The sequence below is a fragment of the Stegodyphus dumicola genome, chromosome 12, assembly GCF_044657685.1.
Source record: "Stegodyphus dumicola isolate Sdum_Otavi_A_Nest chromosome 12, ASM4465768v1".
Classification (NCBI taxonomy): Eukaryota; Metazoa; Arthropoda; class Arachnida; order Araneae; family Eresidae; genus Stegodyphus; species Stegodyphus dumicola.
Genome location: NC_140779.1, coordinates 43342090 through 43368004, shown reverse-complemented (window position 1 = coordinate 43368004; position 25915 = coordinate 43342090). Strand labels below are relative to the sequence as shown.

The 25915-nt window shown below is 31.5% G+C and overlaps 1 protein-coding gene across 1 annotated transcript in view; it reads right to left on the bottom strand.

Annotated features, from left to right (window-relative positions):
- LOC118184273 (uncharacterized) overlaps nt 1-10354 on the bottom strand; it is a 55105-nt gene extending 44751 nt beyond the window's left edge. The window contains exon 1 of the mRNA XM_035353923.2: nt 10179-10354. The gene's annotated coding sequence lies outside the window, so the exon portion shown is untranslated. The remainder of the gene's footprint in view (nt 1-10178) is intronic.
- Between the last annotated feature and the right edge of the window lie 15561 nt (nt 10355-25915).

Here is a 25915-nt window from a genome sequence, read left to right as displayed (position 1 = left end):
AGAGAATCCTATTTTATGTTTCAGAAAACAATGCCAAGCTTCAAAACTGGTACATAGGCAACTCACAACATTATTTGCATAAATTAAAAATATTTTAATTTACTTTTTTGTGCGACCATTAGATTATAATTCTAAAGTGATAAAACTTTATAAGAATATTAACAATGAATTTTTTTGAGTTTGAAAACTTACAACTTACTAGCGTGAACATTTTTTCAGTATGAATAAAAGGCATATGTGGTTAAAATGAAGCTGAAAACAGAATAAAATATTCTAGGTTGACATACTAAAACCATGTTTAAACATTAGTAAAATAAAAATTTTTGCAGACATGCTGTTTGCTTCATCGGTACTGCAACCTTGCAGGAATTAAAGGGAACTCGATTGAGCCATTCATTGCAGCTTGAGCTGATGAAGCAGATGGACTGACTCTGTTAACTCCTAATTTATTTATGTTTAAACATAATTTTAGCATGTCAGTTTAGACTATTTTATTTCTTTTTTAACTTCTTTTGGTGTACCAATTGTAACAAAATTACAAGCTAAAGAATGTTACATGCCAGTAAATCACCAAACAATATCATTGACTGGCATTTAAGAAAATATCTATATATGTCAACCTAAAATTATTCTAATTTATAATTAACCAACCTTTCAAGTTAAATCAAAATTGTTGTAAAAAATTTCAAGTACTTAAACTAAATACCTTAGATCAATTTTTACTTCCTCGTACGAAATAAAAGAAGTATTGTCCACGAAAAATCCTGGTATAATATTCAGTGAAAATATCCATTTTGACCGCTATCGAATGCAATTTAACGATGTTTTTGCGCGACATGTGTACGTAAGGACAGAATAAAGGACTCTTTTTCCCAAAACGAATTATAAAACCAATTTAAAATGGATTCAGAAGACATTTTTTCGTGGCGTATGTACGTTTTTGAGTTATGCGAGATAGATACATATACGTATCTCGCATAACTTAACAAGTAGCCTCAGAACGTTGAAATTTTGTATATAGGACTGCTATAGCATGTAGTTGTGCACCTCCCTTTTTTGTGGCAATCGCCGCACCAGCCCGGCGACGCAGCGGCTAGCGTATACTGCACTACAAGTCCGTACCACAGGTCATAGCAGCACCACAGGTCCGGGATTCGATTCCTGGGCTGGGCAAGGTCGACTCAGCCTTTCATCCCTTGATTTCCATCTCTTGGCTCGATAAAATGAGTACCAAGTTCGCTTGGGGACTTAACATTGGGGGTCCTGTGACAGGTACAGGTAAAAGTGTTGGGAGCACCAGAACTTCATTAAAGATTGCACAGGTGTAGCTCCCAATCACTAACAATAGAGCAAGGGGGAGGGACAGAAGAAGAATAAAAGCTGATGATAGTTAGAAGAAGATGACAGAAGAAGAATAAAGCTGATGATCTTTAGAGGGAGATTTAGAAGTTTATTATTAAGAGAGGAGAATTAATTATTATTAAGAGAGGAGTTTATTATTAAGAAAGGGAGAACGATTTTTAGAAGAAAAAGAAGAAAACTAGAAAAAGGGTCATTAGAAGGGTTACTGTGTAGTGGGTAAATCTTTTATATGTTTGCACATTTTTTTAAAATTTTTAAAAAAATTATTTTGGCTTTTTTTCTTTTTTAGGCTTTAAATTTGCTTTTTTACTTTTATACGTGTTTGTTAAAATTTAAATTTAAATTTGTTTAAATCTTAATATATATATATATAATTGAAAAAGAAAATGTAAAGCTAACTTGTAATAGCGAATAATACATCAAGTATACAATAACACATAATGTGTCATTATAACAAAATTTTGAATTTTCCAAATTTGGAATAAAATGCTAAAACATAGAATATATCATGACAAATACAGAATAATACTTGAAATATAGAAAATAAAATATAGCATAATACATAAAGTATAGAATAGAACATAATATATCATATAATAAAATTAGAATTTTTAATAAAGTGCTAAAATATAGGATAATACATGATGTATCATATAAAAAAATTAATAAAATAGAAGTATAAAATGTAGAAGAGAATAAAATTGTATTTTAGAGTTCATGATCACAAATAGTTTTCAGTATTCATTAGACAGAGTTGATGAGTCATTAAAGTGTTCATGATTGTAGAGTTCATAAAAAGTTCATGGTTTAAGTTCATATATTTTACATGACTCACACAATATTCATAGCTCATTTTTATCATGACATAGTAAATCAATATCATGACTCACCTTTCAGTTCTAGTTTACTGTCATGACTCAATTTTTATATTTCATTTTGTTTATTATGGATTTTGTTGTTACAATCGGTACCAGTAAGTATTTGTTACAAAGATCGAAAACTGATCTTTAAAATTCTACAAGGTTGAAAATTAAACATTTTGTTATATTTCGTTTGTTGTACATGGGGCTACTCTGCATAGATTTAACTCAATTGTGTTAAGTTTTTGGTGAATTTGTTTCAAATTAGAATGAAGATGTTGAAGTTTGATGATCACTCTTTTGAAGAATATATCAATATTTCTGGGTGTACGAATCTCCTTTCTGACCGCATATACAGAAGTCAGTATCTATTAAGTTCCTTTGATGAAAATAAACAGGATATAGTCCATGGCCAGTAATACCAATAATGTTAAAAAGGATTTTGTACTCTTGGTGTCAGTATTGCAGCTGGGGTAGAACTGGTAAGTACGTCGTCCTGTAGATGCGTTATTCCATTATCCTTGCCATATTTGAATAATTTGTTCTTTTATGGAGAGCCAAAGATAAGATTTGGGAAATTTTATACATAAAAAATTGCTTTCTTGATTAAGAGCAGCTTCTTTGGCAAGTTTGTCGACTGTTTCGTTACCAGCATTTCCACTATGGCCTCTTATCAATGATATATGAATTTTTAAATTATCTGTTATTTTAGAGAGGTTATTGATGTCATAAGCAATAGAAGATTGATTTTCTGGGTTAGAGATAGCATAGAGGGCAGATTGACTGTCAGTATTAATATTTAATTCTATATTATTTTCTTTTGCTAATTTGATAGCCATTTTTATCGCAGAAAGTTCAGCTTGATGAACACTGTTTGCATCTCTTAAGAATCCTGTCCATATAATATCTGATTGTAGAAATTTTTGCTTGGGAATAAAGACTGCGCAGCCGACTTTATTATTAATTTTTGAGCCGTCTGCAAATACTTCAATTGAATTGCTTTTAGTTTTAGAGTTTAATGCTGTTTTTCTTTTTGTGTGTAATACAGCAGGATGTCTATTGTAAGGAGGAGGGCTAATTTCGTAATTCTCTGTTATGTATGTGGTGTTATTATAAGTAATATTCTGGCGAGGTTGATATACTGTAGAATAAATTCCTTCTTGAATGGATTCGAGTTGGAGTGGAATTAATTCCAGCTAAGATATTAAAAGCAGTACTGGAGGTTGTTCGAAAAACCTCTGGTAATACAAGGTGTAAATTGTCGTTGTATTGAGGTAAGAATTTTTTCTTTCTTGTGGTCATAGGGAATGTCCAGATGGCAGAGCCGTTAGGTAATCATTTTGGTTATTACTGTACGGTATAGTAATTTGGTGATATGGGGATTTAAACCCCAGTTTGTGCCATGCATGCGTCCAAGATTTTGACTTATAGAATGTTTACGAATTTTAAGTTCTTTGAGATGTTCGATAAAATTTTGTTTTTGATCTATTATAATTCCTAGGTATTTGATTGATTTAGTATGCTTGATTTTTTCGCCATTTATTTTAACAGAAAGTTGCTTAGTAAGATTTTGTCAAGGTTTATGAATTGTCATGATTCTAGATTTGAATATGCTTACGTTACCAACGTTCAAGAAAGCAGATTTCGGGGCATTGCTGGTCTTGGCCCACTAGGGCTGTTGCGCCATTGAGTTTAGTTTAGTTTAATTAAGTCTATTCACTATTATGAATTGTCATGATTCTAGATTTGAATATGCTTACGTTACCAACGTTCAAGAAAGCAGATTTCGGGGCACTACTGGTCTTGGCCCACTAGGGCTGTTGCGCCATTGAGTTTAGTTTAGTTTAATTAAGTCTATTCACTAAAGTTTTATAATTTCACTTACGTTTTAAATTCTTTGGATTATATGCTTTTGTTTAAAGGTAAAACTTTGATACAATTTTTCACTGAAGTGTTTTATTATTTTACTTTCGCTTTCAATTCTTTAAATAGAATTCTCTTTTTTTTGAAAAGTTTCGGTTTTAATATTTTTAAATTCATTATTGCATTTAAAGGTTTTTATGTATATATATATATAGAGAGAGTGGGTATATATATATACATACTCACTCTGTTACCTGGCTCATTGAGCTCAGTTTTTATTCTTATATGTTGGTAAATTGTCTATTTTTTGCTTTAAAAAATGATTGAACAATGTTGTTCTTATCTTCCGGTTAAGGTTTTTATGTCTTTAGTTAATTTCCACAATATAGTTGTAGAATTATCCAACAATTTAAAAGTTGTTTACGTGCGACTAAGCCTATTTTTTTTAAACCAGAGCAGCCATATTTGTTTACATTTGAAACTTAGCAGAACAGTGGATTTGTTGGCAATCTAGAGAAACTAAGCTTCGCATCAACAAAGATAACGTCTTCTTTTATTACTACGAATTAAATCATGCTTAATCCATTCTAGAATTCTCATTTAAGTTATTAAATTATCTCATATATTGACTCAGCATAGCGTACACAATAAATTAAGTCAGCTTCTAAGCCTTCAATGTCTTTTTGCTGAGTGAGACCAAAAGTAAACTTTCAGTTTTGGGAACCGAAAATCTGTCTTCTTGCGCGCTGGCCGAATTTTTTTTTCGAAGAAACTTTTTAACTATAAAAATTTAACTTTAAAAATTTTAACTATAAACATTGTTCTTTAAATTGTTTTAACTACATTTATGTTTTATAATTTTCTATATTTTTCAATTTTTAATAAAGATATCTTGAGGTTTCATGTATTTTTGCCTTGTCGAGAAGTGAGACAGAATAATGGTCTCTTTCACCCCCCAAAAAAAATGATAAAACTGATTTAAAAAGAATTCTGAAGAGATTTTTTCGTGGCGTCTGTACGTACACGTATGTATCTCGCATAAATCAAAAACGAGTAGCCTCAGAACGTTGAAATTTGGCATATAGGATTGCTATAACATGTAGATGTGCACCTCCCATTTTAATTGTAATCGGCTCCACCAAAAGTGTATATATATATGTGTAAGAAAAAGAATATGCAAAAAATTAAATTAGCAGCGTAAATTAATTTTTTACATATTCTTTTTCTTACATATCCCCCCCCCCACATATTTATAAAAAGTCGACAGGATGAAATTTTAAGTCAGACTGAGTTAGTTTTGGTTTTCAAAGCATTTTGATTGGATGGTTAATATTGCTGTAAAATTATTATTGGCTGTTAAGAGTTTTAGTACCGCTTACATTATCATAATTACTTAAGAGTCATATGGCATAGAGTTTTCTCGAAATGACGAAATGCGAATAGATGTTGCTATTTTTAGAAGAGAGAACGGAAACTAATTTACGCTGCTAATTTAATTTTTTACATATTCTTTTTCTTACACACACACACACACACATATATATATACATATATTTATATACAGTAACAGAGTGGAATATATATATATATATCCACTCTGTTATTTGGCTTAATGAGCTCAATTTCTTTATTCTTATATGTTTGTAAACTAATTCTTATATGTTTGTTAATTCATTCTGGAATTATCATTTAAGTTATTACCTCGTTTTTGAGTAGAAACTGTAATTTTTATCGTAAAATTTTTAAATAGTTTTAACTGTACTCGGTGTTTTATGTTTTTCTATATCTTTCAATCTTTAATAAAAATATTTTGAAATTTTATGCATTTTTTTGCTTTGCCGCGAAGTGAGAATTGAATTAATTAGTAGCGCATGCGCATTAGGTGAGCGGTGCTGAATCGTGTTAAAAACTGTTTATTTTTTATTTGTTTAATTTCTTTTAGACATCGTTAAAGATTTATGATAGTATTTGAATAGAACATGTGGTAATTCTTGTTATATACGTGATATAATTTTTGTATTCTCTGAGTTATAAAATGAACGAGATGTAACGCTGTTAAGTGAATCTAGCGCCGAAGTGTCGCTATGATAAATAAATATAATGAACTTTAAAGAGTGCATTTATTCTAGTGTGTTTTATGTGCTCTTGACGAAGTAGATTTAATTCAAAATTAAATGAAATGCAGGAAAATTGCGTATAATTTAATATTCCGAAAAGGAAGTCATGTGGTGTACACATAAGATTTTTTTGGTTTACCATAGTAGCCATATTTGTTTTTGCTTGAAACTTACCACCAGAACAAAGAATTCAGTTTTTGCACTTTCAACATCTTTTTGCCGAGTGGGATCATAAATAAACTTTCATTTTTGTGCGCTGAAAAATCTGCCTTGTTGCCTGCCAGCCAAATTGCATTTTTTGGGTAGAAACTCTAATTTTAATAGTAAAAACAATTTATATATATTTCAATTTTTAATGAAGATATTTTCAGGTTTTATGTATTTTTGCCTTGCCGCGAACTGAGAACAGAATTAATTGAATGAGAAATATATCTAATGAAATTCGCGGAAATAAGTTTAAATGGAATGCAGAAAAATTGCGTATAATTTAATATTCTGTACAAAGACGTCATATGGTGTGCCCATCAGATTCTTTTTAATAGAGGGAAGCTTTCTGTGTTTTATTTTTTATAATCCGTAAAATTTTCCTAAATAAAACTGTGTAACAGTTGAAACAAAGTTAAGATTTCATACGTTTTAAAAGACTGATTTTTTTTCAGTGCCAAAATATGAATTTTTTCATCATTTAAAATATTTTTGAAACTGGAAATGTATGTTTGACCAATGACTACACAATAAAATTTCACAGTGGAATTGAATCTAATAGAGCAGCATTTCCGAGAAATGTTTTCTTTTCGTAAAAATGATATTAACTTTTACTTCTCTTTATGCTACTACAAAGAAGTGTATAATATAGTATATATGAGTAACTTATAACGAAAAGAATGCAATGTAGTCTTAAACCTTATTTATTTTTCTGTATGTGAATGATGATCTGCATTTACATAAATTTATTTGCTGCTCTTTCTTCTCTGGAGAGTTGACTGAAACAGAACCCAGAATGAATTAAAAGTGTTCAGTAACTCTAACCACTCAGTCATTGGCAGGCTTGAAATGCTAAGCACACACGAATATATTTCATACACAGCATGAATGAGCCTTTTTATAGCTACTGCAGGGGGTTAAAAAAACGTTTAATTTCATTTTTCACAAAACTTCATCCTGGTTCTTTGCAGGTCATAGACTTCTTTATCAAACATTCCTATATCTGGTAAGAATTATAGTTCTACCATTTCTTTTATTTTTGTGTTCTTAAATGAAATTGATTGTTCCTGTCCCCGCAAAAAAAAGGGAGGGCTGCTTCTGAATGCCAAAGAAGTGGGGCTTTCTTCCTTCTAAATTGAGCACGTTCTTAAAGGAATGTGTTTTACGCTTTAGAAATATTTTTACATTATGCTTCCCAACACAAAATTAGAATGCCTTGTATTGCTCCGATGCAAGCCTTCAATCGATTAAAAATGTTTTCGACGATATACATTGAATTTAATTAATCTTACTTAGCCACAATTTATTTATATAGTACGCAGTGTGTGTTACATATTTTTCTATAAAATACATATTCCTTTTTCATATAAAGATGTAGAAATCATTGCACAAAACACACATATGCACACAAAGAAACAAATGTAAAAAAAAAAAAAAAAAAAAAAAAAAAAAAAAAAAAAAAAAAACTTGCATTAATTTGCAGTACAGATAACTAAAACTACAACCATGACAAGTAATATGACATGCTAGTTTTGTAATAGAAATATGATCCAACATTTAGTTCAAAGACTGATATCAAAACAACTTTTAACCGTTTTCACTTTTAATTATGTTTTAATAGACCAGTAATTTCATATATTGCTTGATTATCACTGAATGAAGAAATTTCGCTTGTTCTATAAAATGCATCACACAGTTTAACAAATTCTGTTTTAAGGCTTTCTAATTTTGATAACTGGCTATCCCATTGAACTATAACACATCAAGATATCGTCCTAGGAGAACGAATGCCTTTGTAGAGGATCTTCTGAAAGAAAGTGGTTTGCATTCACATTACCGCTAAAGAAAATCCTATTTTAACCATCATATTCTCTGAAGAGGAAGGGGGGAGGAGTTTTCTTTTGATTAAAAAAAAAAAGAAAAAATTATTTAATCTAATTCAATTAATTATTTTACAACTCGTTTTCAAGCAGTTTATGGCAAGTACTGAAGCTAGACATCTTAATCACTATAATTCAACAAACTAGAAATTTTATTTCAGTTTTCTAAATGCCAGCTTTGTTCAGTGGATGATCAAGATAAAAAACATTCTAGTCTTGAAATCTAAGCATAATTGTTTGAAACCACAACACAAAATAAAAATGTTGATACCATGCATAAAACGATGATTATCTCAACTCAAATTACAGAAACTTTACAGTCAAATCCAAAGCCATTGTGACTTTGGATTTGACTGTAAAGTTTCTGTAATTTGAGTTGGATTTGATTGTAAATAATTCAATAAATTCAATAAATAAAGTTTTTCATCGAAATTAAAAAACACTAAGATTTTAAGGTTAAAAAATTAACGTAATTCAAAGAAGAAAATAATTACTACTGCTGTACAAAATAGCAAGTTTGACTACACTGGTTCAAAAAAATTTTACGTTATCCTTTAATAACCAAAATAAAATGTAATTCAGAAGTCCTGACATTCTGCTTATAATTATTATTTACACTAATGATGGTAAACATTCATGAAAATTACTCTCTAAAGTAAGGCGTTACTAATTAGGTAAGTGTTTTGATCATCACTGAACAGTTCATGTCCATTACAGTGAAAAATAGAATTACAGTATAGTATTTAGAAGAAAATAATCAGAAATATATGTTGTCATGCAGATTTGTGTACTGAAGATAGGGGTCATTTGAAACATTTTCCCAAAAAGAATATTCTTTCAGCACTAATATAAAGGTGTACTATTGAAGATTAGAATTCAGGAACTTTTCAATTGCACTGTACAATAGACCTCCATAGGTTCAGATAATTGGCATCCTACTGCGACTTAATACTAAAATTTTGCCAAAAGTTCTGACATACATATCTCTTGAAGAAACATGCCGAGCAACAGAACTATCTGCATGAGGCAGGAAGTTGCATAAAATTTATATAAGATAAAATTAAAGTATAATAATTTCTTACACTAAACAAGTATAAATGCAATTGCCATTTGTTAGATATATTTAAAGAACATTGTTATCAACAGATGTTAATACAAATATTTCTTCAGGAATCTATAAACCATATGCATTTCAGAATTGCTACGAATGTACAAAAATACTGAAGAAAACGAAAATTCAAATTTTACAAAAAGTATCCATTTTTGTAATGTACCCTAAATACCTTAGAATATGTGAAATATTAACACGATTAGTTGCTATTTTAGTATTAAATTGTGGTTTTTAAAAAAGTTACATTTAAAATAAATCGCAGTTTCGATGTTATAAGTTCACTAGAACATAAGTAGTTAATGAACTGATAAAAGAACTAAAATGTAGTAATATGAAACGTCAAAGTCATAATGGATTATGATTCTACATGAAGAGCATGGCAGCTTTAAATCCAAAGGCTATGCGTTTGGTTCAGTAAAATATCAGAAGCATTAAAAAGTCAGCAAGAAGGTATATTTATTTTTCTTTTCGGATATCATCTATCGAACATGGTACATTTACTTTCGATTTGTAATTTAGAGTTACTCCCCAAAGTACTGAGCGAAATTACTAATATTTTAGACACGGAAGAATCGTCAAAATAATAAATTCAACATGCAGAAAAAACTAAAAAATAAAGCAGCTAATAAACGTATATAAATTACATTAAAATTATTAAACACATAATGAAATATAAAATATGTATATAGCAGTGGAAAATAATTTTTTTACATGCAAATAATTAAAAATTAATATTCACACTCCATAATATTACCAAAATTTCGAAAAATAAAGTACCTACATGAGTTTCCAAACGAAATGAAATCTAATGGTCAACTCGAAAGAAAATCGAAGAAAACACCATTAAACTTTCGCGCGACCAATCGCAGCTTTACAGGCTGCAATGTTGCCAAGTTATTAAAATACACAACAGAACATCTTCTACACAAACGTCTAGATCTCCGAGTCTCACTTTGGCTCATATCCCGCTTAGCGTAATGGCGAAACGAGTTTCGCTTACTGCGCATGCTCTGTGGTGTTCCGTTGTCGTCGGAGGAAATACAAGCGACACAAACATGTTCGTAATTTACGTCTATCTACTGTTTACAATTGAAATACTACGGAAATTTGTGCTTATTGCACTTGTTTTTGTTTCATTTCATTTTGGTTTATTTTGTTCATAAACATTACATGTAATAGCAATTATTTATAATAATTCTTTGACTTTAATTCAGTTATTTAAACTGAATTTATTCCTTAATTTGTTAAAGTACATACAAATGGAACATATAGTAAATACTCGATTGATTTTATTCCTAAGAAGTATATACAATAAACATTCAGCTGATATATGTTGTAATGTTTCCTGTTTTGTAATCCTTCTGAAACGAAAATTTGCGTAGTTTACAATCGATAATTACACTCCAGGTTAATGAAGCAAATTAGATCGTAGATCGTGACTTTGTAACTTGGTCTCAACTACCAAGAGTTTTTACCAATTGATTAAAATATGCACGTGCCCATTTGCGGTAGTAAGGAGAAACATCAAACAAAAAATTGATGTACACCAATCATCCGACATCGAGAAAAAGGCCATGCCCGAACTCAATTGATTAGTTGGTCCAGGAAAAGATGGAAAAAGTCCTTGCAAGAGTGAAATGGGGGCTCGAACTGTCAGCCCACGCTCTTGCTGTACGCCGTACTATCGGGCTACGAGTTCTGCCTTTACGAATACTTAAAAAAAGAAGTCGTTTATGAGTGGTGATAAACTACTACTCGCTTTCGGCGAATCGCATTAATATCATTTCTACTTGAAAGCCTGCTTTTAATTTTTTTGCTGTAGTTTTAGCTTCCTTAATTTTTCCAATGTGATAAACAATATTACTTTTAAGAAATTATTGATAACTTACAATCTAACAAGTTTTAAAACACCGAACTGTTTATGCCCGCCCAGATAACAGAATATCAATCATATGCCGTATGATCTTCTTTTAAAATTGCACCAAATTTTCAACATTCATTAACCGAATGTGTTGCCTGCCATTACGCGTCCGGTTTCAAAATGAGAGAAGGTAAGGCTGCAAAGAGGGAAAAGGGATTTCATCCAGTGCTCACAATAGCCCATGAATGAAGATATAAGTTGCAATCGTGCAGCTACAATCGTTGAAGATATTAACAAATTTATGATATTGATACAGCTTACTTAGCTTAGTTTTTCTTCATAATAAAGTCGCTAATTTGAGTAAGATTAATTACGTCGAAAATTTCTGTAAATTGTACCAAAGTATCTCCGAATGCTGTTATATTTCATCCTATATGAACAGGCGATCCCATACCAGTATTTCACTGCATATTAGCTAGTTTACATTAATTTATATCACATCTATGTAATGACTCAATGTGTCAGATATCAATTTCAAAGCTCAGTCATAAATCGATATTCCTACTCTTCTAAACTCAAATAATGTCCAGAAAATCCAGAAATTTTCCCTTAGAAGATCAAGTACTATTTGAGTCCTCTCATGTCCATGCCTTTTACGAAAAGAAAGTATTTAAAGTTTTATAACCTGGTGTTAAGAAGGGAGAATTAAAGGACCTTGTTCTAAAAGAATATAATTGTAAAAGACTTCCTTGTAAAAGAATGGTTGTCTTCTCGATAGACAATTTTTGTTCTTAATCTAATGAGATCATCTTCATCTTTATGAACTTTTAGTGTTCTCAGTTTCTTCCTTTCTCGTCTAAGAATGCTTTTCTTTGAATGATCTTTATTACTCTTTGCTCAGCTTCTTGCTTTCAGACTTTGTTTTCTCAACTCTTTCGATTTTTTTCAATTTTCCAAAAATCTCAAAACCAGCCAATCATGCGTACAATTTTTTCATACTGTGAAAATGTAATGATAGTACCAATCAGTATCTACATTTTTTTTTCTGAGTAGGTATCTGAGTTGTATCTTTATCAATATCTACATTTATTATCTTTTATCTAAGGTAGTTGAAAATGAAACAACAGTTTTCTTCCGTTCCTTAAAAACTTCATCTTCATTCAGAACAAATTCTGAAGAAGGCAATTTTTCAGCATATAAATATAACCAATCCGGGCCCTCCCACCATTTTGGCTGTATCATTTTCCTTCCAAAACAGCCTCTGTGTAGAAGATCAGCAGGGTTTAATGTTCCTGGCACATATCTCCATTCTCCTTAGAATGAGTTCTAATTTCACATATTCGATTTTGAACAAAGGTTTCCCACACTTCTTCTCTTTTAATCCAAGTAAATACAGTAGTGGAATGCGTCCAAAAGTAAACTTCTCCATATGGAATCTCACACACAACTGTTAAAAGAAAGGCAAGAAGCGATTGTGGCTGATAATAACTCTAATCTAGCCATAGTAGTTTTTTATTTTCATTTGGGAAAACTCTGGATTTAGCACTTAACATCTGTACTTTGACACATTCACTAGTTTCAACTCGGAAAAAGGCTACTGCCTCATAGGCATACATGCTTGCGTCACATAAAAAATTTAAAGAATGTTTTTCATTGTCATCATCGATTTTCAAATATCGAGGAATACGCACCTTTTATAAATAAAAAATTTTCCTTCGGTTAAAAATATTCGGAAGGCAAGAAGCATTTTCAATTTAATTATGTATCTATCTTGAAAGACTTATTTTTAGTGTAAACATGAAACTGTGATCTTAGTCCAAGAGACTGTATTCAGGAAAGTTTGGCAAAATTTCAGAATAGATATTAGCAAATTATATTATTGTGATGTAAAGTGCAAACTGAATAAGCTTTTGAATATAAAGTATTCTGTAATTCTGTATTAATGTTTTTCATAAAGTTTGTTTGTTAATTGTTTGTATAAATTTAAAGTACAAGCTAGCAATCGACAATGATTTGAAGTAACGTAAAAGTTGGCTTAGTAAATTCAAGTAGTTGAATTTAGTGAAAATTAAGGTTAGGTATACAGTCTTGAAATATGGTTTTGTTGAGGTCTAGTATGTCTACGCAATTCACAGTGCAAGATTTCGGTTAGCAGGTAGTTTGTTGCAAACTTTGCACATTTTCACATGTACTTGCATATATTACAATGCTGGAAAGCAGGAGGTGAGAAATTGAGTTAAAGAGGAAACAAAAGTTTAAAAGATTTTAATGGTTATAAATAGCAAGTTGAAATGTATAAACGTTTTCTTGATAAACTATTTTTCTTTCGAGACGACAGGAAAGTGTTGAGATTGAACTAAATTAGTGATGTCTCGAAGTTTTGTCCGATTAAATCTAGACATCTGTAAAAGTTGTAGAGACATTAGGATATTTTTGGAAGCAGGCAAGATGAAAAATAGCAGCCGCCTTCCCCGGGAATTGAGCCACGGACTTCTGGAATACCGGCCCAGCGAGCAGAACCACTACACCACGAAGGACGCTAGGAAAGTGGGAGAAATACCTTATAAAGTTTTAATTTTGTTTTAAATGCTTAACTTCATAATTGTAAAAGTTGGTCCATGTTGTAGTTTTTTAGAATTTAAAATCTTAGCGAAGTCGTTGAAGACCTTCATTGCGATTATTTAATTTCTGGTGGGAAAAATGTAGGGAATCTTATGCTAGGTTAACCAGTTAATTTGATTTCAGCCTTTACTATAATTTCTCCTTTCCATAGTCCTCACTAGAATGGAAATTAGTGGTAAATCTTTAAACTGAATTTCGCCTCCTCATTTGAGACAGACAGTGTTTATGAAGACACGTGGTTAGTTTCCTGTCACCTGTAATTATTTGGTTTTCCGATCTTGCTACCGGCGTTTCCCACTAAAAAGAACGTAAGTTAACGCATTTTCTGGCCTTTTACATTTTCATGTACATTTCATTATTTCTTATTACATATATTTCAATTTTTTAACTTTTATTTGATTTGTTTTTGCAAAGATAGCATAGTTATGTTTCTTATTTTTCTCATGTTTATTTCAATTACTTTGAGTTCTATTTCATAATTCCATGTTAAGATTACTACTATTTATTATGTTTATTTTTATAAAAAATAGTCTTATACAGTTTTTATGCATATTAATTGTATTAATATGCATAAAAACGAAGGTGTCGGGGGACATTTACTCAAGTATCTTGTAATTTTTACTACATAAATTGACTTTTCACTCAAAATTTCTAAAGAATCTTGTACTAGCGAAAATGCTTCATTCAGAATGAGTTCTTTGATCCTCTACTTTGGCTATGAATCCCATCACTTCACGGAACTACAATTTGACCTAACTTAATTTGCCAGTTTGGCATCATCATTCTTACTTGAGTAAAGGACGAAACACCTTCGCATATATTAATTATTGTTCATTGAACGGGAGTTGGTTTGTTCCCTATGAAAAGTCAACTAATTTCCGATCAATAGCGATAATTACTTGTTTTTTAATTTTTTAAATTTCTTTTTCAAAATTTAAAATTTTGTTATTAATGATTTAAATTCAAGTCCCCTTAAAAAGTTTTTTTTTCATGATTTACATTCAAGTTTCTTTAAAACAGAATTTTCTGAATTAAACTTCCTACATATGGGTTCCCTCTTTTTGATACATTCTAGTAAATTTATATTAGGAGATAATATAATCAATATTTCTTCAGTAAATAAATTATTATTATCTTACTTTGCAGCTATTGCGCAAGTATTAGAAAAACTTATTTTCGAATTCAATGAATTTTAGATCATTCAATATATATATATTTACCTTAATTAGAATAGCATATTGCTTACTAGTAGTATTGATTTTTTACCTGTAAATATTCAAATGTTGTATTTTTTCTCTTGTAACACATTTCATTGCAACTTATTTTGCTTATGTTAATGTTTTAACGGAACAGTATTTCAGCAGCGTTTTAGCGTACGAACTAGGATTTTTCTTTTAACATTTTTCTAAATTTTGCAGCACAATGGGCAAAGTTTTTGACCACATAGGTCTTTTATCGTTTGTTCTTTTTATTTTACTTTAAATTATATATATGTAAGATATAGCAAAATATGATAGCTGTTTCAAAATGTAATTGATGACCTCAAAATTAACATTCTAAATTTGATGACCTGCCCCTAAATTCATCTCTTCTCACAGGTTCCAGACTTTTCTATTTTACGTAACGTTTTAATGCAGATACCTCTTGTCCAATCAAATTTATTGTAAACCAGAACTGTGAACTGAAACTTTTCCGCCTCCCACCCTTCTTCCTCTGAAGTTCTATGATACTCTGCCTTTTTCCGCGTTAGCTCTCCTGCTGGTAAGACGCTTTTCATCCATGCTACTGCCGCTTACTTGCTTAAGATGACGTCGTACTTCAAAATGGGAGTTATTCTATTCAAATATTATGAAGAAATATCTTCTCTGAAAAAGGATGATTTGATATGCATGGAAAAAATAAAGATTGTGATTTTTCAAGATATGTTGTGCTAAATTGCGTCATCATGCTTTCCAGTCTGCCACCTTCAAGCCACTACGGTCTTCTCGGTCATCTACGCAGTATCGTAAGCTGGTGAGAGTTCCACTGCTTTCATCTACGCTTTTAAAATCATTACATATTTATAAAAAGTCGACAGGATTCGAACCTGTGCGGGTAGACCCCAATGGATTTCGAACTGTGCTGCCTCAAACTACCAGTGAATCATCAAATTCGTTTCCGGTGTGTGATTTAACGGCATATTCTAAAAGTGCTTTGAAATCATCGAATATCTGCAAGTTCAAAATCGAAACTGTTTCGAATCAAGGTCAGTGACGCCAACGTAGTGAAATATGTTATTGGTTCTCGCTTTTTGCTTCGAATATTCGTAATGCTGTTCCGATCATCGCGTAAAAAGAAAATTAAAACATCCACAGCAATATCAACAGCGAAATGTGAAATGCTAAATAATATTTTGTGCTCTCTTGCATGTTCAGTGCTTTATTCGGAAAATTCTTCATATTCTAAGAATGCTATATTATCATACGTCATCAAATATGGTAGTGAAGTGGGTATTAAGTTGCAAATGGAGGAAATTTTGATTTTGAATGACTTTGCATTATAAGTAATTTTGCATTTATAAGTAACTGCGTTGTTTTATGATTTATTAATGGTAATATTTTGCTTAAATCATTTTGAGATCAAAGATAATAATTTAAAAATTTTATCATTTATTTAAAATGTAGTTTTGCATTTCTGAATTGGAAAATAAAAATTATTGAATTTGATAAAAATTAGGTAAAGAATTTGAAGGTTTGACTTAGGGAAGGTTCCTAATGTGAATAAAATTTTTGTACTATTGTTTAAATTTCTATGAATTTATATTTTTTAATTTTTACTGTATGTTAAGAATGAAAGTATTGTTTTTGAGTTGTAGGAATTTCTTTAATGTTTTTATGATAAACGTTGAAGGCTCTCACCTTATGAAAAAATAATTTTTTTAAATCTAAGTATTTTTATTTTTTCATAAAATGGAGTGTGTTTTTAATATTCATATGGAATGACAGCAGTTAGAAAAAGGCCAGTTGCCTCTACAGAAGGAACGGGGGCCTTTTCTACAGTAACTGCTAATTTTGCAAATCTTTTGGCCACTGGTGAGGAATATTAAACACCACTTTGCTCAACTGATAAACCAATATAATGGAAATGCTAGTATTTAAAACCAATATAATGGAAATGCTAGTATTTAGATAAAGTTGTGGAGTCTTCAAGTTTTGTAAAGAATAAGTAAATTTTAAATGTCTTAATAATAGTGAAAAATTTGAAATTGTGTTTATGAATGATGTTTTACAAAATTTTTATATTTTAAAATGCCTTCCTTGAAAATCATAATTAAATAATATGAAAATTGGCATCTTGATTTGTAATATAATAGAAATATTTTCATCAACAAAAATTTGAAAGAATTTTATTTGAACATTTAGTTTGTGAAAATATTTGAACTTTTACCGTGTGGAACTATCAAGAACTTTACAAAATTTCATTGGACATTCTTATCTCAGAACACTAAAATGTGCAATTGTTTTAAAAGAGTACAGTGTATAAAATTATTATTGAATTCAAAATTTTATGACATTCAGTGAAATGTTAAAATTGATTCAAAATATCGGTCAAAATTTTATGACAATTTTTTGTTTAAAAGTAAATATGTTTTGTATTTTCACAATTATAACTGTAACATTTTGCTGCTCTAATGCTTTTTCTTCCACTCTGCTCACACAACCTTTCTTTTGAAGGGGGGATATGTAAGATATAGCAAAATATGATAGCTGTTTCAAAATATAATTGATGACCTCAAAATTAACATTCTAAAATTAATGATCTGCCCCTAAATTCATCTCTTCTCACAGGTTCCAGACTTTTCTATCTTACGTAACGTTTTAATGCAGATACCTCTTGTCCAATCAAATTAATTGTAAACCAGAACTGTGAACTGAAACTTTTCCGCCTCCCACCCTTCTTCCTCTGAAGTTCTATGATACTCTGCCTTTTTCCGCGTTAGCTGTCCTGCTGGTAAGACGCTTTTCATCCATGCTGCTGCCGCTTACTTGCTTAAGATACTTCAAAATGGGTACTACTCAAAATGATTGTACTTTGGAGTTATTCTATTCAAATATTAAGAAATATCTTGTCTGAAAAAGGATTATTTGATATGCATGGAAAAATTAAAGATTGTGATTTTTCAAGATATGTTGTGCTAAATTGCGTCATCATGCTTTCCACTCTTCCAACTTCAAGCCACTACGGTCTTCTCGGTCATCTACGCAGTATCGTAAGCTGTTGAGAGTCCCACTGCTTTCATCTACGCTTTTAAAGCGTAGTATGCTAATAATGCTAACTTAGTAATATCTAAAGAACTTAGCAGTTGAGGCAGTTTTAATTCCATTTTTATTTGCAACTGATATTTGTGGCCACAATCACTTGGCACTCTAGTCGTGCCTTTCCACAGAAGATTTACATTTTTGATATTGTTGAGATAGGAAGCAAGCCAGCGAAATTACATCTTAACACAGTAGAGAGCAAAGGCTGAAGTGCGTAGTTATGAAGGATGGCAGCACGGCGAAGAGAAAAGTTTTGGTTTACAATAGCAGTTTCAGTTCTTAATTATTACGTCATCAGAGTTGCGCGGGCCATAGAGTGATCTAGAAATGACGCAATGCAGAGAAGTTATTACGACTTTAGAATAGAGAGGAAGAATTAATGTTTATAATTATATTATAATTCTGATTCATATAATTTTATCTTACATATTCCCCCCTTCAAAAAGAAAAAGGCGTAGCGACAGAGAAACCTTTTTAAAGAGAAAGAGCTAAAGCACTAGCAAATGTAAAAAAAGGGAAAAAAAAAAAAAAAAACATAAATAATAAAAATTTTGTTCTCTAAAGTATAATTTATAAATATCAATTTTTAAAAATAAATTTTTAGAGTCCTATTTTTCAGCATTTCAGTCCAAAAGTCTTTTTGTTTGAGAGTTCACATAAACATAGTTCTTCAGGGAAGGTTCTTGTTATTACAGAATATCACAAAATAAACTTTTACATAATCATTACTTATAATTAAATGTAATGCATATAAATATTTATGATACTTATTTCCATACTGATAAATTATAATTTAACATCATAAATAATAGGATTAAGATTTTCAGAATTTATGGTTTCACCGTTATCATCTTTCATTTACAATTTCTGATTTTACCAAACTGGAAGCCTCGCAATACTTCTAAACAAACATATCCATCAATAGGGCTGTCCTCTTGAGTTAACCAGTGTGTTCTCTGCACTTGTGGCCCAGGGTGCATAGGCAGTTACTTGAAAAGGCCTCCGTTCCTTGCATAAAGGTAACTGGCCTTTGAGAACTGCACTAATACATTCCATAACAAAATAATATAAAAAAGTACACACACTCATAAAATGAGAGCCTCCAACATTATCTTACTTGAAGAGGGTGAAGGGAACAATCGTACAGAGATAATTACAGGCCTCTGCTTAGGAACCCAGTACTCCCTCGACATACACTATACTTAACATACAATCACCCATAAATTTAACATGCATTTACCATAATTTCATATTATGTATCTGTAATAATTTCACTTATTTTTTGCACCTACTTCATTTTTAGAATAATTATAAAATTCGTATTCAAAATTCTTAACAAAATTTCAAAAACATAAAAACTTATCTTAATATCCTTCCCTATGAATAATTTAAATAGCTTAAAATTCGTTACTTAATTTGCTCACACATAATTATGAAAAATTAGAAAAATTAATGAACAAGAATTTCAGATTTTCTCAAAACAAATTGCAGAAATTTTAACCAAAGTTGAAATGAAAACTATAGAATCCGCAGCACATTAAATAATTTAGTTCCTGAGCTAGATTAACACGAATGTAATAATTTTTGAGCTGTTGAAAAAGCGGAAGTGCAAATAATTTTCTGTCGCACATACTTGCAAACACTAACTCAGATCGACCTTGAACCCGCTGTAATGCTTAATTCCTAAACGGTAATTCACTGATGATTTCCTTTTCACTAGGCATTCGAACTTCTCAATTTATCGAGAGATTACTTTCAATCTGTAAACATCACGCGTAATTATTTTTTAAAGCACTTGCAAAACACCACAGCAGAAGAATGATCTGTTATTTTTTAAACACAGAAAAAACAAATTTGATGATTCTCTCCTTTCACATTATCTTGGATCACAAAACGATGAGTTGAAGAGCTGAACTAAATTTTCCATTGAGGTTTCACGCTGCAAGAAACTATCCTACCGGCTTAATTGTCGTAATAATTAAGAACTGAAACTGTCATTATAAACCAAAACTTTTCTCTTCGCCGTGCTTCCATCCTTCATAACTACTACTTCAGCCTTTGCTCTCTACTGTGCTAAGACGTAATTTTGCTGGCTTGCTTTCTATCTCAACAATATCAAAAATGTAAATCTTCTGTGGAAAGGCACGACTAGAGTGGCAAGTGATTGTGGCCACAAATATCAGTTGCAAATAAAAATGGAATTAAAACTGCCTCAACTGCCAAGTTCTTTAGATATTACCAAGTTAGCATTATTAGCATACTACGCAATCAAAATCTTCTTCAATATGGATCAAACCACGCATCTACAGTGTTCCGTCTTTTGATTTGCTCTTATTATGACATATATATATATATATATACTTAAGTAATTCCAAAAATTCTTTTAAAGTAACTTGAATTAATTCCGAAAATTGTTTTAAAGTTGAATTAATTCCGAAAACTTCCTAAATATGGGTTCTTACCTATGGGACCTATGGGAATACCTATAGGAATTAACTTTTTTTAATCTGGAATAATAACAATAATAATAATAATAATAACAGGAAAAATTACTCATATAGGAAATAATATTATCAGAAAACGAAAAATTTAATAATTACGGTCTTTAAGTAACCGTAATAATTTAATCATAGTAACATACTCAAATTCTCATAATATCGTATTCACAGTAACTGTTATTTTCAGTAATATTCTGCAATGTAAATAAGAAATTTGGCAAAGCGTTCATAACCAATGACCAAGTTATCGAACATCAAACTTCATGACTTTATGGCTTAGTAGACTTTACTAACCTGACAAGAATCACAAAGGACTCTACAATACTTTCGATAATTTAATAAAATAACTACTAAAAAAATGTTTGGGACCGCTTCAACGCTACGAGTGGAATGATTGCAAAAGCAGGGATATTTTCGAGTCTGCCAAGACAGAAAGGAACATTACCAGGTTTTTGTTTCTTAATAAAGGAGATTAAGAACAAACAGGTGGAGTGATTTAAAAAGAAATCAAGAATTCCGATTTAGCTCTGGGTGGGACAGAAGGCTCATAGCACTTCCTCCCTAGATTCGCCAGTATAAATTATGAAACATAAATAAATAAATGAATTATTTCTTGTTACTCTAAAAGAGAAAGTGAATAAATGACTTTTGGGTTAGTCTGCAGTCATATCAAATTGTATCTTAATGGTTATCCAGAGCGAGATTAATTTAAAAATGATGGGACTTCTATCAAGGGTTTATATATGTTGCTTTCACTTCTTTCCGGTAGATGGCACCACAGCATCTAATTTCATAGGAATTTTAGAGTCTATGACTAAGAAAACGCTAAATTCGAATTTTCGGCATATCTTCTTGCTTATTAACCTGCAGTTGTGGCTTTAAGGAGTGGGGAAGTGTTGAATGCAGAGGGGCTTCGAGCCAAATAATAGAGGTGTTTCACGATCACTAAAATATATCTTTCGCTAAACGTTTTATCATGATTGCGCTGTTTTCGGTATGGAAAAGAACACAGAAAAAAAAAAAAATTGCACAGGTCCATGGAATATGGACAACAGTTTATTTTTTATGCTATAAATTTTAGAACTGCTATATCTGTTATATACTGTATTATTTCCTAAAAATTATCCAAGAAATATTTTCAATAAATTCCACAAAAATCTCACACTTTCTTCTTTTACGAAAACTTTATAGAAAAGTCCAAATTATACTCGTATTTGTTTGTATTCATTTACTTCACAAATATAACAACTACCGTGGATAAATTTAAAAATAAAACCATTCTAACTATGCGTATTTTACATTATCCGAATATTTTCGCATTATTTTTATTTTATATATGTATATGTGTTAACGCTGATAGCCATAAAAATTGCAACACCAGGAAGGAATTATCTGTCGAACATCAAAATCACATGAAAAGGAAGAAGAGGTTGGGATATGCAAATGGTTAGAAGTTTAACGCATTTAGACGACGCAGGAGGGAGAGGCGACGTGTGAAATACTGCATAAAAGAAAAGTTGCGAAGTAGATTTATTGTGTAGTGGTCTCATTCCGAAAGCGCTGTATAAGGTCGGAGGTTAGTTCAGAACATCGTGCTATGCCTCGAATAAGATGAAGAAGTGGTTACTTGCAAGTGTCAGAATTCGATAGAGGCAGAATCGTTGCCTATCGAGAGTGTGGATTATAGTTCCATGATATCGCCCTTCGCACTGGTTGACATGCAAACACTGTCATGCGAATATGGAATCAATGTGTTTCTGAGGGTCATACGACTCCCAGATTTGCGTGCAGTATTCTGATGTCCGTATACGTGTCTGGAGTCTCCGAGGAGACCGCACGTCGCTGCTTGCATTCGATATCAGCATAAGGGCCCTGGACCTGCAGCGATAGTTTGGGCAGCCATTGGGTACACGACACGCATATCTCTAATTCGGATCAACGGTAATTTGAACGCATCGGTACATATCTGAGATTTTACGTCCAGTAATCGTGCCCTTTCTTAAAGGCTTGCCAAACGCCATCTTCCAACAAGATAGTGCAACACCACATGTTGCACGTCGTGTTCTGACATTCCTCGATACAAAGGGTTATGGTTATGCGCCACTGACCAGGCTTCCGACCTAAGGTAAAACCGAACGAAATGATGTCTGATCAGTGGAAAAAAACAACAAGCAGCCACCACAACAAGGCAATGGCTGAAAGATCAAGTGCCATTAATTGCTCTTACTCTCTCAGCGTTACGGCCGGAAAATTCCGCATAGTAGGCTGCCTTCTATATTCATTACAAATGAAAATTTCTGCTAGCTTTTAATGTATTTGATTTCGATTTGGATGTATTTTGGAAGAATAGGAATCAAGGTACAAAATGAGAGATTCAATTTTTAATTAAAATCAAGAAAATACTACTTTGAGGAACTTTGAAATTCCAGGGCTAAACTCGTAACGTTCGAAGGGTTTCAGGAATGTCACAGAAAAGTACTTTACAAAAATGATTACAGGACATCTTGCATAAGTTGCTACATATGACAATAAGCAAAACGTTAGTGAATAATATTATAGTACAATAATATAGTGCATTTAGTAATAAGATACATGAATACATAATTTAATGGTATTCCATAGTATAATGCTTTAATATTATGAGATAGAGCTATGATGAGTATGAATAATACTATAAGTTAAATATGACTAAATGTGAAATATTGTTTTTGAAATGTTGCCTTAATGCAGTACTACAAGTGACACATTAAATTTATGTTATTTGACATAATAACTGTAGTAATGCAAAGCATTTTATAACACATGATTTATGATGTATATAGGTGATATATGAGTGAACCAAAATACGATAATACATTGAGTTGGGTGATTACATTAGTTGTTTTAAAACAGTGCCCCACTTAATTTACACATACCTTAAAAACATTACAGCAAATAAAGCGTTACATAAAATAACTAAACAATACAAATACATAGGAAGCACGTCTAAATTTTCATTTCTCAGTGGTGCACTGGTCTAAATACGCTAATAAGGTAGTTTGAATTCATTCAAGAATACATTAATACTTCCTCTATTCCAAGTATTGCAAAGTAGTAAAAAAAAGGGGCGAAAGGGATGCGCATTTAATTTTGAAAAAAAGAAAAGAAGAAGCATACATGAAAGTATAAACAAAGAAACTGCAAACTGGGGGAAAAAAACTGAGTAAGAAGAAGAGTTAACATTGCTTCTAATTAAAGAAGTACACGTTTTGATATCATTAAAGGGCTAAACTATGAGTTTTTCATATAAACTTATATTAATTAGCTACAAAAATCGTCAGTGCAGTTTAAATATATACAAGATAGTTTATAAAAAGTATAATGATGAAAAATAAAATTATGTTATAAACAACAAGAAAGAGAAAATCAACAAAACTTACTAATTTAAATTCGATTCAGGGGAAGAAAATGTATTTAAGTTGTAACAAATTTTTATACAGTTAATAAGTTTATTTAATGTTCCTTTTGATTTCAATAATTGGCTAAGCCAATTTTCTCAGTATTGTTTTGAAGGTTGTCGTAGATGAAACGTTTTGGTATGTACGCAATTAAAGGCATAGTGATTAGGCGATCCCTGATGACCGCAACTGCATAAGTCTTTCTCTGATAGGCCAAATCTATTCAAGTAAGTCATAAAAGATCCATGACCAGTTGTATAATTCATGATTGTATTAGATAACGTAGATAAATCAGTAGATACTTTGGGGATGATCTTATATGTTCTGCGACCCGTTGTACCGTTATTCCAGCGAAACTGCCATTCTTGTAACATACTAACGAATGTCACTTTTTGAAGGAAAGATCCTGGAAATGGTAATGCATATTCTGGTAGATGTATGGCCATAGCCGCATTTTTGGCTAATTTGTCTGCTTCCTCTTTCCCTACTATTCCTGTGTGTGCTGGTACCCAACAAAAGGTCGGTCTTAGTTCTAATGGAGATCTGAGCAGGAGTTTTTGAATTTCAAATACTAAAGAGCTCCTTGATTGTGTTCCAGCAATGGCTTGAAGACTTGATTGTGAGTCGGTACAAATTAACTCTAGTTGAAAATCGATTCGAAATTAGGACTGCTTTTATAATTGCGGTTAACTCTGCCTGGAAAATTGAATTATTTGAATTGAGTCTTCTTCTCCATGTGTGGAGAGACTCATTATCGTGTAAAATGTATAATTCGCATCCTAGCATCTAGTCTAGAACCATCCAGCATCTAGTCTAGAACCATCCAGCATCTAGTCTAGAACCATCCGTGTAAATTTTAAGATCTTTAGGAAGATAACTAATGAACTTAATATTGATGCTTGCCTGTAAGTCACTCAGAGCTGGATGAGAAAGGAATTCTAACACTTTGATTCATAATCAGTAGGATAGTAAGAGTGATTCCATAATATACTGTTTACTTTTAAATGAAGGACTCGAGAGAGAGAGAGAGTGGCCTCTCATTCTGCTACTAGGTCAATTGGAGGTAAACCTGTAAGTACTTCCAATGCCGCTGTTGGTGATATGCGATATCTTCTGCTTATGTGAAGACGAGACATCCTCTGTATAGAATTTAATAGCCGACGAGCAAGTTTAGTTAGTTTAACTGCTCATATTCCAGCACAGTAGAGAACAATTTTTTCAATGACCGTTTTATACCACAATTTTAATAGGTGAGATGAGGCTCCGCAAGACTTCCCCGCGGTTCTTTTCATATGATTATTTATGATAATAATTCTACTTTTTATTTGTTTTAGGTATGCAATCCAAGATAGTTGTGAATCTAAAACAAGACCTAGATACTTAATTTGGTTACTGAATTTAATTGATTGTCCTCTATAATTTCAGAGATGGGTTTCTTTTTAAGGGTCTTGCTGCACCTATTATCATAGCCGAAGTTTTTGAAGGAGATATTGTGATTTTGTGATTACGGGCCTAATTACTAAATATATCCAAAAGAAACTGAGCTATCAGTTGTAGTTTTGACTTTCCATGTGTTGTGTTTTGACTTCCCATTAGGAAGTCATCTGCGTAGGCAATTATTTCACATTCTTGAAAGTGTTTGAATTCTTCAAAAATCGAATTGGAGACGATGGTCCAAAGTATCGGTCCTAAGTGAGAGCCCTGAGGGCATTCTCTTTGAAGCTTTTTTACAGTCTCTGACTGTATTGTAATCTGTACTGTTCTGTCCTGTAGATAGCTCCTGATTATATCAATAAGATCAG